This window comes from Dermacentor variabilis, chromosome 2 (assembly GCF_050947875.1).
Source record: "Dermacentor variabilis isolate Ectoservices chromosome 2, ASM5094787v1, whole genome shotgun sequence".
NCBI classification, from domain to species: Eukaryota; Metazoa; Arthropoda; class Arachnida; order Ixodida; family Ixodidae; genus Dermacentor; species Dermacentor variabilis.
The window spans coordinates 85,122,670-85,134,920 of record NC_134569.1 but is presented as its reverse complement, the minus strand read 5'-3'; the positions used below and the strand labels follow the sequence as shown (position 1 = coordinate 85,134,920).

At 48.9% G+C, this 12,251-nt stretch overlaps 1 protein-coding gene across 4 annotated transcripts in view; it reads right to left on the bottom strand.

Moving 5' to 3' along the window:
- Positions 1-12,251, bottom strand: part of Tlk (Tousled-like kinase) — a 172,331-nt gene that overhangs the window by 124,669 nt on the left and 35,411 nt on the right. Inside the window, exon 1 of one of the 4 annotated variants that reach the window (XM_075681192.1) lies at positions 965-983. The exons of the other annotated variants lie outside the window; for them this stretch is intronic. The gene's annotated coding sequence lies outside the window, so the exon portion shown is untranslated. Of the gene's footprint in view, positions 1-964; positions 984-12,251 lie in introns of those variants that run through there. 4 annotated transcript variants of the gene reach the window in all.

Below are 12,251 nucleotides of genomic sequence, written 5' to 3'. Positions count from 1 at the left end.
AATTAATAACGAGCTTAGGCGAAAAAAAAAATCGTATTGTCGCAGTATGATGAAAACATTAAAATTCGGTGAAAAAATGAGATATGCGGTCTGCTACCATGCAGGCAAACCCATTCCGAATCATCACCTCGCGATACACGACCACGACATAAGGTGAAAAATTATACAAAACGAGAGAAAACAACTTGTGCACCGCGAAGCAAGCAGTGCAGAGAACTCGTGCGCCTCTCTCTAGATTGAAGGCTTAAAGCGTATATATATATATATATATATATATATATATATATATATATATATATATATATATATATATATATATATATAGGGAGGGCTCCTTATCATTACACGATAACAGAGCGTAGAGCTCTGTTATAATGTAAATTGTGCGAGCGCAGATAGGGCGTCACATGATCGAGGCGATGCGCTCAGCCATCTGTGCGTCATAGCTCGCAAGGACACCGAAGCGCGATCGACATTTTCTTTCTCGAATCATCGAATGCGACGGCAGGCAAGACAGGCGCACACACAAACACACACACGAAATGCGGCACGCTCACACCATGATGGCGGCGGTTAGGGCAGAACGGACCCAGAACGCCGCAAGTGCACCCCCTCCCCGACCTCCACTCCATCCCCGACGCCGTCGCAGCAGCAGCAGAGACGTACTATGTGTACGAGGCTAGCCTGACCCTACAACACGCCTGCGCCGCGCGAGAGCCCAGTCGCTGCTATGCGTCTGTGCGTGCGTGTGTGTGTTCGCGAGCGCGTGCGAGCGAACCGAGCCAAAGGAGGCGATGGCAGGCAGGCCGCCTCGCACACACCGCGTTGCCGCTTGTGCGCATGCGCCGCAGGGTACGGCGCCGGAGACGACGACGAGCTGAACCGAACAAGCAAGCAGTAGCAGCGAGTCAAAATCTCGCCAGCCAGCCAGCATAGAAGTATCAATGAAAAGAGAGTGCCTTACCTACTGCGCAAAGAGAACGCCAGCGACACGAGCCGACAAGCAAACGGTGAAATGGGAAAACAACAGCATAAGGCGAAGTACAAGATAAGAAGAAAAAAAAAAGAGGCTTCGTACGAAGAGGAAGCAAAAAGAAAAACAGGAGGGGAGGGGCGAGCCAGAAGTGCGATGAAGGATACGGTGGAAATTTCCACAGCGGAATAAGCGAGCTTAGGCTTCAGCTGCCGATGGCGGCGTTTTGAACATGATTTCGTACAGCCGCTGCGCTGTGTATGGCTCCCTTCAATTAAGTCACCTGGCTCGAATGTATTGGCCAGCTACACTATCATGAAGCCGCCATTGTCATTCACTTTCAACAGACGCAACCATCGTACAATGTTTCTTAGAAAAAAAAAAAAAACGAGTAGTTTGAACGTAGCCTCACAAGAACTCCCCACTCTAAGCACCCGCAGTAAACAGTTTCTCCCCTCTCGTAGCACTTGCGTCTCACTTTCTCAATTTTCTTACAACGATGACAAACTTCACCGATCGGACAACCCACAGGGCTCTGATTAGCAAACTCCGAAGTATTTTCATCAGTGATTCAGAAATATTACGAGCTAGGGGAGAGAGCTTTGGAGCAATCCGCGAAGCAAAAGGTCTCAAAAGCGACGTGAGCGAAGCAGCCTGGGATCTGTGGCACAAAGTCAAAGCGTACTGGCTTCCTTGGTAACGCCTACAGCGCTTTTGTGCATTGAGCGGGTATGCTCTAACCGACTGCATCGCACGCCGGAAAAAAGCAAATGCAGGAACCTAAAGACGCGAGCCTCAGATGGCGCTCGTTTTCTTCACTTCGTCCGATGAAATAAAAAAGCGCGGTGACCGTCCCTCGCCACGACGAGGTGAGAGGGACGCGGGTCACGCCACACATCCGCGAGGTGCACTGCGGCCAGGGAGTAGACGTGCAGCGAGCGACATCCATCGCGCACTCTTTTAGCGGGCCACACATTGCGCACACAGGCACAAGTGCGACCGTGCGTGCCTTCCTTCGCGAGGCCGCTGCTTCAAGCACGTCGATAATTCGCAGCGAGCGAGCAACGATATTTTGGGCCGCCGCTGCAGGAGCGGTACGCGCCGGGGGAGGGAGCGAAAAGGAGGGGCGAGAGGTCAGGACGGGTGTCGTAGTCACCGGGCGACCACAGGTACCGATATATAACAGGGCGGCGCCAACAAGAAAGGGCGATCAGAAACGTGGAGAGAGGAGCGTATTAAAAATCAGCTTCGGAAGTAATAAATAGTAAACTTGGGGGAAACGGAAAACAGAAACGCGGCGACAAGAGATAGCGAAGAACAAACGAGGTCTCGTCGCAGCGAGCGAGAACGAACGGCAGGGTTACGCCACGCACCGCAGAAAGGGAACCAGCCAGCCGGCATAGCGCGGGGAAAGAAACGGGGAGGCCGAGGTCAGATGCACGAGGCGGACAAACGTCGCCGCCGCTGCACCGCTAGGCATAAGCGCCGACGCACGACGTGGCCAGCAGAGGCGAAATTTTGTTTCTTGACGAGAGGCGACAGCCGCTGGCTCCGCTGTGAAGCAGCAGCAGCAGTTGACAAGCGGGGCATGCAATGAAACGCATGTAAAGGGGCCTTCGGAGGCAAAACCCCGTGGTTGCAGCCGTAGCAACCGCAGCGGCTAATAGGACAACGGCAAAGTTGTCGCACCCCTCTCATGCAGCGATCCCCTGGCTTCGCCTGGGAGATTTGCGCCGCTGCCGCTTCTTCGCCCGTGGCGCGCGCGTGTGTGAGAACGAGGGAAAGAGAGAAGCCACGCCAGCGGCTGCAGCAAAGCACGCAGCAACGGCGGCCAGCCAGGCGAGCCCTCCAGCAGATCCCAAGACGAGAACCTTCCGTTTCTACCTTCTCTCTCTCTCTCGCGGTCCTCGGGCCGCGCACAGGCGCGTACTGCCTTCGCCCTTTCTCATTGGTAATCGATTCGGAAACCACGACCAGAGACGGCCTCGCTGCTTGCTCTGCCTCGGCTACACAGTCGTGGCACCCTTTTCCGCCCCACTTCACTGCACCGAAGCTGAGACCCGGGGTCTGCCGGTGGACCCACGCCACCTTGTCTCTTTTGTGTAGCGCTGAACGTTCTTGCCACCCCTCTGTGTGCGAGCCGCGTGGAGCACGGGCGACTCGCGTAGAAAAAAAAAAAAAAAAAATCTAGACATCCGGCAGGTTCAGCGAGGCGGCGCGACCCAGCGGAAGGGATTCCTTCCTCGCCGTCTCACTCCAACGGCCTACGCTGACGCCCCCCGCGGTGAATCTGCTGCGCCATCGCAGTCGCCATGATGATTCAATGAGACGCCGGTCATATCGCGACTGTTACAGGCTCCTGCGCGATATATCAACCGTAGCGCCCGCGAAGCACGCTAATCTGCGGCCTTACACTATATGATTACTTTACGGCACGCAAGTTGGTCCTCTATTAGTGAATAATTCGCCGTTCTCCCACAAGCACATGCTTATATGCATGTGCAGTTGTTTCGTTACAGAAGGAAACTCTTTATCATTGTGGCATGGCTCGAAGAACCGACACGGGTGTAGTTCACGTGAAAAGGCGGCTGGCGCCATCCCAGAGACAAATAGCATGACTGAAAAACGACACGTAACATGGTACTGATTTGTGTTTTTGTATTACGCCATCCCGTAAGTCCAGATTAACGTAGTCAAAGGGTGATGATAAATTCATGCGACAGGACCGACATAGCAGGGTTGATCAGAGTTCCAGTATTGCTCGCTAATGAACACGTGACGGACGTTGACTTGTGTTTCGCATTACCGAATTATGTTCCGTCTGAGAAGTTAGAACACTTCTTTGGGCTGTAGGCGACAGGCAAATGCATTCCTTTTCCGCTCTGGTTCCTCGTGTCCGCCATCACTGTCGGATAACAAATCCCGGCGATAATAAGTACGTGCTTGCAGAGAGCCACTCACGACCGCAAGGGAAGCAAACTGCTCCAGGAAGGAATCGGGAAAGCAACCGGCCTTACGTTGTGCCTGCACAACGAAGTAGATGAGCGTGTGATACGAGCGCGCATAGGCAAGCTAGGCCGGCAGCGAATTCCGGTGCTCGCGCAGCGACCGCAGACAGGGCGGCCGCAACGCGCACGCTTATCGTCACACGCACACGTGCAGTGTTCGCGACGTGACGTCAACCTACTGCGAACAGCTCGATGCTATTATATACTCTGAGATTCCGAATGCACGAGAGCGACTCGCGGCGGGAGGCCATGTCAGACTGAAGAAAAAGAAAAGGGAGCAGAGGCGAGCAACCGAGAGAAGCTGTGACGCAACTCCTGCGTCGCCTGCCGGCGACTTCCACAAGGGTCCGCAGCGGCGACAGAGGTCGCGTGAAGGGCATTCCTCGAATAGTATATTTCTGCGGGCGTTTCCGAGAAAAACAACCAACCGCGCAGCGCAACACGCACACACCACGCTCGGTCCGGCAGAATAAGAAAAAAGAAAGGAATCGTGTGCGCACGCACGTGTGTGTGTGTGTTGGAGGAGGAGGAGGAGGGGGGGGGGTTATATGCGAGGACACGGGAAAAGATAATAACAAACGCCACATACAACAAACGTACAAATAACTGGGTCGAAAGAGCTCAACAAAGAAAAAAGAATTCGGACAATGAAAATGAGGAACCCTGCGCGTGATCTGGTGACCCACATCGTCGACCGCTGGCGTATCTAAGTGAGCAACAAAGCAAGCGGTAACCCAATAACGCAATCCGAGTTAGGATACGGCACGCAAAAGCAATGTTGAAAAAAAAAAAAAGGTCTTATTGATAAATAAAATACTATTGAAATATCTAACTTATTTTCTAACTGCACCGAGCAAGGGAGTAGTAGTACACTGGCGTAACTCGGCGCTCTTAAAATATGGCCACTGAACAAACAGTCTGGCTGATTGGCAATTGGCCACCTGAAGCGGACAGGCTACGAAAACACGGGCGATTAGGCTTTGCGAAGCTTGCGAGAAACGCAGCCAACAATAAATTAGTGGAGGCGGTTACTTTTTCCACGTGGACGAAAACATGCGGAGTCTTGCATTCACATAACCTTTAATGTGACAACAGCCGCTAGCGACATACTAAGCGATGAACCAAGCAGAACAAAAAGAAAGATCAGTTGGCCGAGAGTGCCGAGTCTGTTCGCAGGCAGTGCGCGCAGCACAACGACAATGATACACAATGCAACAGTTTGCGTAAACCTGTCGTTAGCCCAACTCTCGTTCGATCGCCTACGGGCGAAAATGTGAGGTCAGAACAGTTCGCAATCGGGAGCGCCTGATCGGAACTTCTGGCTTTTCACTCGCGTGTCATTTTCAGTTGCCATCGCGCACGTGTCGCGCCTGCATTTGCGTGTCACAAATAAACTAAACGGGTGCTGCTGCAACCGCCGGCATTTAACGCTCTGTTTCGACAGTTGGCGAAGGTAAAAAGCGACATTAAGTGTGAAATGCATTAAGCTTTCATGTCGTTAAATTGGTGCCGTATGTGCAGAACTTGAAGAAATTTAGCATGACTTGAAAGTTGGCCGAAGTGGTCGTAACGGGGAGATAAAAACCACGCATAAAGAGGCGATACGTAACAGCGAGGTCTTCTGTAGCCTTGTTGCTGATGATGTCCGATATGCACGTAAGGTTTTGTGCTTGTGAACTTTTGCGACAGGTGGAAATGTCCTGTAAAAAATGGCAAACGTCACTGACGGTTGCCTAGACACGGAACGCGGAATGGGTAGAGAGTACAGGGCAAGTTGGAATATGCTCATATGTAGAACACAAAGGCGCGCAGACGAGCAGGGGCGACCCATGAGGTAGCGCATCCTAGTGTATTACGCGCATGAAAAACTAACACAGCGCTCAACTGTCGGCTGCATGCCTAGGTTGCTTCGAAACGTTGACGCCGGCGAGAGCATCGTACGAGGAAAGCCAGCAAGTCGGGCGCTGCCACTGTAGGTGCGCCGCGTTAAAGGAGGGCAGCGAGGAAGGCACGTATAAATCGAGACAAAAGGACGGGGGTTTTGAACCGCATCGGCGCTGCGGCGATCCGATTAATCGTGCCACGTCACGCCGAAGTGGCCAATGGAAGGCAGCTGCTTTCAAACCGGCGGTCGCCTTCGGGGGGGGGGGGGTCTCTCAACCGACCCCCCCTCTTCCCTCGCCCGCCAACATCAGACAGCGCAACCTTGCGGAGAAGGGGGGTGAGTAGGGGAGGAAGAGGGATGGCACGCAAGTGGAAATCGGAGGAGGAGGAAGAGACTGCAGCGTCGTCGTCATCACCGTCAAGCAGCCACGCGATGATGGCGGCGTCCTGCCTCGGCCCGATTTCACCCGGCCGGGAGAGACTCGTACGTAGCCGCCATGACACCCACTCCTCCGTCACCTCACGCTCCGGAGAGGCTCCCCGAAAGACACGTGACCTCGCGGAAGAGGACACGCCTGAGGAGGAGGACACGGCAACAGCGCACGAAGCGGAGGAGGGAAGGTAGACGAAAACGAGAAACAAAAAGCAGCGAAGAAAATAAAGAAAACACCCTGTCAGCAGTTCCGCCATCTGCTGGGCAGGAATGCAAACCGCGATATTCTTCTCCCAAGCACAGCCGTGTAGTATTCTGGCCAGGTGCCGGACGAAGGAAAGAAAAGTGCCGGACGAGAAAAGGACGGTCGATATCAAGCACACCGATGTCAGGCTGCAGTTTCCATTAAGAGAGTTCTCGTTTCACACTGCAATTCGATTCCTTTTTTCTTTCTATGTAGATTTTTTTTTTCGTTCTGTCGCGGGCTACTTGCATACTTAACTCTTCCTTAGTCACGGCGTCGGCTGCGAACTCCACTGTTTTGTTTAGTTACAATTAAGCACACTATACAATACGATAACTTGGGTCCCGTACTTTTGGCTGATGTGATGTAGTCTAAGACTAGTCCCGCTTGAAACTTCTGTAGTAAGCTGAGCAGGCAGCTTAACCACTGGTCAGATAGGACAGTAATCACTCCGGGAGCCTCAAACACAATGTGCACATGGATTTTCTGCAATATGCACTTGAATGTTCTGGGCTAATCTTATTTGCTCTAGATGTGAACATTTCGGTTTATTCTCGCAGAGATAAAAAAAAGGAAGAGACAAAAAATATAAGGTCGTTTTTGAGGGCCTTCGGAGGTGAGCAGTCCAGTAAGATATACAGTAGTAGTAAGCCCGCGTTCAAGTCACAGGTTAGAAGCCACGGGGAATCCAAATCGAAATACGTTCACTGTATAATGGAAACAGAGAAAACACAATACATTGTTATGTCAGAAACAATATTTGAAGAAACGCCTGCGAAACGCACACGGCAATTCCAGCTAAACGTCAATCACAGAGCACCAAAATGTGTAAAGCGCATATAGTAAAACCTCAGTTTAACGAAATTCAATTTTACGAACTTTTCGACTTAACGAACTGATTTCGATTCACAGAGCCAAAAGCGTTGAAAACATTCAAGTAACGAAGTAAACTCAACGTGCATTTTGGGGAGAAACATAAGTCGCTGACCTGTTAAGGGGGTTTGCCATACCCGTGAACGAATATATACAATTGACGCGCTCAACCGGTTGGCTGTTAACGATAAGTGCGTATGCACAGGAAAAAAAATCAGGCTATTTCTTTTTGTCTTGACCATATAGTGCTATTAGGCATGAGTGTTTTAAGTGTTTTCAACTTAACGAAGTTCCCAATCTGACGAAATAATATCGAGTTTCATGGACATGCGTTAAATCGAGGTTCATATTAACTGCACTCGGAATGAAATTGCGCGATGGACTTGGCCGGTGAAAGAAAAAATCTACGCCAAGGATACGAAGTGTCACAAACAGTCACGCAATCCACGTGCTGGTTTAGGTGGCGATCAAGAATCACTATAGCGTTGTGGTCGTGGTAGCGGGACGGCCATGGCTGTTGCATCGCGCTTAGGCCACCGTAGTTAAGCATCGCTTAAGAATGCGCTGACGATCACACACGAACTACAGCGAAACTGTAACAGGGGTTTCTTGTTTTATATTGTTTACGTCCTGTGCAAACCATTCGTTCACGGAAGTGGCTGGTTCGAGTGCTAAGACTGCTGCAGGGCGTTTATAAGCATTTTAAAAAAGAATTTATAAGCATTAAAAAATACAACTTGCTGACATCTTTTTTTTTGGCCTTGCATATGCTGGAAACATTCGAACAAAAGAGCAATGCAATGTAATTTGTGCAATAATTAAAATAAATATTAATATTTGGTTTGCTTGATTATCCGCAACTGAGATATTGCTCTCATGCAAATGTATATAAAAAGCTACTACGGATTTTGCGGTAAGTTTGCTGTGCTTAAATCTGAATTTTGAGGTATCAAATGCAGCCTATCAAAAATGATACGCTGAGGATAAAACTGCTGCACAGGCTTCGTGGCCGTTTCGCATTCAGAGTTCCCACAGGAAATCTGACTCAAAATTTTGAGTCTACTAAAGGATTTCGCATAAGCCGGAGACAAAATTAATAATAATATTTGGGGTTTTACGTGCCAAAACCACTTTCTGATTATGAGGCACGCCGTAGTGGAGGACTCCGGAAATTTTGACCACCTGGGGTTCTTTAACGTGCACCTAAATCTAAGCCCACGGGTGTTTTCGCATTTCGCCCCCGTCGAAATGCGGCCGCCGTGGCCGGGATTCGATCCCGCCACCTCGTGCTCAGCAGCCCAACACCATAGCCACTGAGCAACCACGGCGGGTGAGACAAAATTGGAAAAGGGTGAAGCGAGCTTCTGTTACGCATACTCGATTTCGCCAATATTCTTTTTAGTTTAGCTGCAATTCTTCCTTTGCAGCAACTACCATTTCCTCAATCGTTCGCCTCAGCTATTGCCCACAGCATTAGCGCAAAGAGGCAAATGCGTATTCTACGGCGCCTGCTACTAATGCCGGTGTCGCACTTCATTCAACAAGCGATCAGGACTGTACTACTCCATCAGGTGATGCTAAACCGTGCCAATTAATAATAATAATAATAATAATAATAATAATAATAATAATAATAATAATAATAATAATAATAATAATAATAATGGAACCCTGTCTAGTCTAGCGAATGTGAACAATAGACACAAACAAAGTAACACAGGTTGTCACACGCTGTACTAGATTAACTATATAAAAAAAGTATGGGTCTTCTATTTCTATATCGAAGCTTGAGAACTGCGAAAGGTTTCTGAACACAGCACCCGGGAACACCCTGCCAACCTTTTAACTTGAGGACTACCGCAGCCCAGGTAAAGGAATACTAGAATTTGGCGCAGGTTACTAAAAATTGCCCTAATACTCGGTATGCGGGGTGGCGTAATAAAAAAAGTAATAGCAGACTTTGCTCTGTAGGAACGCTGTGAACAATTATTCTGCTCTAGAGTCACAGCAAGAATTATCTGCACGACAGAGAAACGTAAGTGTTCATGAATTTGTTCGTGCATTATTCACGGAAAGGAGGATGCAATTGCGGTTGCCGTTATGCTATGGTTCTACGAGAGGGTGCCACTACTGCTGGTAAGCCCGAGTAAACGAGCTGAGCGAGAAGATCAATCAGCCTCTGAAAAATCTGCCCGTGACTGAACTTATATTTTTTTGAAACGTGTTTTACCGTGAGCTGGACGAAAAATAATTATTGGTGTTAGTAGGATAACCGTACACAACTAAAGAAAAAAAAACACAAGCATTTCACGATAAAATCGTAAAAGTTGCAGGTATGCATTTCGTTTTCAAGAAATTCAGCCTCCCGTCTTCAAGAAAGAGCGACGGTATTGAAGGACTTTTAAAGAAAACAGTTTTTCATTCCTTTCCATTTTTGTTAGGTTTTTCTTTTATTTTTGTATAAAATCTTTTGAAGAGGTGTATGAAATCGAAGTATATCGAATAACGGCGTGCATTCGCTGTAGCCATGACGCCCCATGACTTCGTTATAAAGCGGGGATATTCCGCACTGGGTTTACAAGAACATACGCGGTAGATTAGTGCGCCAGTGACTTAACACGCTGCCTTCTGGGTCGTTCTGGTGCACGCAGTGTTTAGTGAAACTACACACGTGCCACGTCGCCTAGTGGGCACGCAGATAAAATCAAAGGGCGCCGCCGATGATTGACGCCACAGCGCCGAATGCCCAGCTGTTTCTCGCTCCTATTTGCGTGCGTCAGCCAGCCTTTGAAAACGCGCTACGGAAAACGGCTGGATACTGAAACTGTCGCTATCCAACTGGTATACGTCTGACCAAGGCCTCCAGAACATTGCTGTTAAAGAACGTTACCGGATTAGTAGTAGTAGTAGTAGTAGTAGTAGTAGTAGTAGTAGTAGTAGTAGTAGTAGTAGTAGTAGCAGCAGCAGCAATCGGTAGCTTATTGAAAAAAAAAAGACAGACACTTAAGTATCCTTAAAGAAGGGAATTGCGCTAAAAAAGACACGGACGAGTAAGTACATGGACGGACATGGACGGGCGTACATGGACGGCCCGTCCATGTCCTTACTCGTCCGTGTCTTTTTTAGCGCAATTCCCTTCTTTAAGTATGTACGACCGACTCGCCCAACAACGTGCTCTTCTGAACTTAAATATCCTTACGCGATTTGAATGCGAAAACATAACGACTTCTACAATTGTTTACGTCCACGATACGTGACGTCGTACATTGTCACGTGTCATTCACGATGCTACCTTAATCCACTTTAATTCACCTTCACTAACTTTACTCCACCTTAAGTCACCTTACTCTAACTTGTTCTAACATTTGTATTATTACTGAGGACCTACAAGAAGCAGATGACGTCACGGACGACACACACACACACACACACACACACACACACACACACACACACACACACACACACACACACACACTTGGCTTGAGCGACGCCCAGATATAACTTTTCTCTAACACGTAACAGTACTCGCAAATTGCGATGTAGCGGAGCGACTCATGTTCAACTTTACTTTCATTTTCGCTATATATATAGTACGTAAACTATAACTAATAACTATAACCATAAACTATATATATATATATATATATATATATATATATATATATATATATATATATAGTTTTAGGGACACCTTTTGGTGACACGCGTGCGAGCAGCAGCGCCATGGATCAGCTCATCACCCCCCTCTTTTGAACATGAGTACTGCGAGAACATTTGCGAGTACTGTTACGTGTAAGAGAAAAGTGATAACCTCGGCGTCGCTCATGCCAGGTGCTTCGCACAGTCGTCTTATCAGATAAGAAAACAAGAAAGCCTGCAACACAGCTTCGCTTGTCCTCCGTCTGGCGACTACAGCATCGGAAACATCACATATATAGGGCGCTGTTCTGCGTGCAATTCGACAACGTGATGCAATTATACAGCACCCACAGTATCCCTTGGACGGCCGAATGAAGTCGACGATGAAACTAATGAAACCGAATCACTGTCTGGGCACGCGAGAAATGGCAACAGCTGGCTAACGCCCGCGTGTATACTGGCGTATGCAAGCGGCAAAGTGGTCAATCTTAGACACTGCCTAACCCGCCAATCGTCCTGCAGCAGCAACGGGATAAGCCACAGAGGTGATACAAAAATGATAAAGCGACCACAGAGGTGCGCGCAATCTGAGTTTTCGTACGTGTGCGTTGTAACGGGAGATTGCAAGTAAACGTTGGTGCGTCCTCTCGTGAGCCACGCGCCGGCCAGATCGACAAAACTGGAACAGCGTCGAAACGGGAACTGCTCCTACGAGACGTCGTGTTCGGTGTCTATAGGACGCGAAAGCTTTTGCGTCCTATAGACGCCGAACACACTGTCACTACGTCGATAACACCTAGGGGTTATCAAAATGGAGATTATTTCATATGTGCGATGCTGTAGGTTCGGCCCTTTTTACAACTTCTCCGATACACTGCGACGTTTCACTAAGAACATGTCGAACACAAAACTAAAACGGCTGCGGCGTAGGATCCCGGCCCCTTGGCACACAACAACGTTCGACCACGTGTCGGGAAAATAACGACCCAGAGTAAGTTGCCAGATCTCGCACGCGTGTCTGCTGCGCGAGTCATAGTCCTCCTCTGTGGCGCCACTTCATCGCCTTTTTTTTTTTTTTCGAACGTCAATTTGAGCCATTTCCTAGCAGTTAAAAACAAAATTAAACGTGCACTCTCTTGAGCATGGTCCATCGCAACTTCCTGGACTAGCAGCCTCCTGAGCTTACGCGAAGCT